The following is a 2021-nucleotide window of genomic DNA, read 5'->3' as shown; positions in this document are numbered from 1 at the left end:
GCTTATTAAACAGTGCCACCTGCACCAAATTCAACAAAGCTCTTCCATCAGTCAGCCCAGCTAAGGATCCCAGACCATATATTATCATTAATTGAAGCTCAATTGAATAGTTGACGATAGAGGCATGAGTAAAACCAACACATTTTCTAGGACCTATTTATAAAAATGTTTTAAGCAAAAAAATGTATTCCCCCAATTGTCATCTTTTACAAACCCATTTCGTTCTCTCTATACAGTAATTCAAGCAGCAATTAGCAAGTCTTTTAATTAATGAACTATTCCTTGTATGTCACCAAGGTGCCTCCAGCACAAATGTCCTCCTTCATAAGGTAGTAGCAAATGCAGTCAATATTTTGTCACCCAAAGCCTTCGAAGCTGACCACCTCGATAGCCCTAATACCATAAAAAGGATCTGAAGAGCCAGAAACAAGGCTGGGAAGCGGAGAACAATTTTTAGGAAACTAGCCATGGACAGTCTGAATCCAGTGAGGGGAGTGGCAGAAGGAAGGGAACGAGGGACAGAGAGGGAAGAGGAAGAAAATGAACGTAGATAGATATGAGTGGTTAAAAGAAGGCAAAGTTTCTAGCAAAAATGGGACTATCTCTGAGCTCCAGCTATGTTATAAAATGCTCTCCATCTAAGTGCTGGTGAGGTACACATTTTTAAGAGCCTCGAATCTCACTTTGCCTTGTTCTTTAAAAAGCTTCCTGCTTTGTTCAAAATACTGCTTATCTTTGGCATTGTCAACAGCTCTGCATCTGGGAGAGATTAATTAAGTGATAGGTCAGAGACAATAAGGTGAAAGGGCACGTCCATCCAATCAGGTCTGATTCATCCATTTCTAGGTGGATCAACTTTTTTGAGGAATGCCAATTTCAGTTTTATTTCCAGGGAAGACTTATCCTGTTGAGGAATGCCTGAGCTCCCCCAGTGAGGGGCTCTTAGCTGGAAAATATTTTCTGCAGATAGAAAAACCTAAAATCTGTACTCTGTCTTTTTAAGATGTGAGACCAAAACATAGCTATAAATTGTCTGTATGCTTAAATTTCCCTTATCTGGGCGAAGGCTGATTTTCTTGAACAGGCTCTTTCTAAAGAATAGCTAGTCTGAAGATTACAAATAAGATTGCCATGCAATACAATAAAAAAATGTAAAGTTCCCTCTCTCTCCTCTCCCTTCCTGTTTCTCATTGCCCCTTCCTTTCAAAGTCCACTTTTAATTTCTAGAAGGAAAAAAGAGAGAAAGAGACAAGAAAGAGTTTTTTGAGAGGAGGAGAGAGAGGGGTGGGGTAAGAATGAAAGAGAAATAGAGAGGTTTTCTAGGTGTCAACTGAATTTTTCAAACCAATTAGAGGTTATCTTTAAATTTCCATCCCCCACCCCGTCCACATCTTTCTAAATAGATCTTCAGATTAGTGAGAAATTAGTTAATTGGGAAAGGCCATGTGGCCAGTTCACCCTCTTCCTAACCAGAAGGGTTTTAAGGACCTTAGACCCCACTCCCAGAAAAGACACCCTCCCCATCTCTTCAGCAGCATGTCAGTCTGGGTTAAAATTGTGGTTTTCAGTGCGCGCACGCGTGTACGTGTGTGTGTGTGTGTGTGTGTGTGTGAGAGAGAGAGAGAGAGAGAGAGAGAGAGAGTCAGGCAGACAGACAGACAGATATAAACTTCCAGCCTGTGAATAAGGCTCAAGTAAACTAAGTGTTTTTGGCAGACCCCAAACAAAACATTTGGAATATTTTTACTCTATTCTTGAAAACTCCTAAAAATGAAGTTCACATTTTCCAAGGTTTTTTGGGAGGTGGGGTGGGGTGGGAAGGTTAGTAAACAATGGTTTGTTTTTGTTTTTGTTTTTGTTTTTTGTAATTGATCAGACATTTTCCCTTCTCCAAAGAAATGTAGAATGCCAGTTTCTTAACTATCCAATTCTTTAAATCATCTGGGATCTATCTATATTTATAAAACTGAAGCTGAAATACTTAACAGCCTGATCAATAACCATTGACCATCGGTGCACCT

Source organism: Pteropus alecto, unplaced genomic scaffold (genome assembly GCF_000325575.1).
Source record: "Pteropus alecto unplaced genomic scaffold, ASM32557v1 scaffold67, whole genome shotgun sequence".
In the NCBI taxonomy this organism is placed as follows: Eukaryota; Metazoa; Chordata; class Mammalia; order Chiroptera; family Pteropodidae; genus Pteropus; species Pteropus alecto.
The sequence above is the reverse complement of the archived record's forward strand: the minus strand, read 5'-3'. Positions refer to the sequence as shown.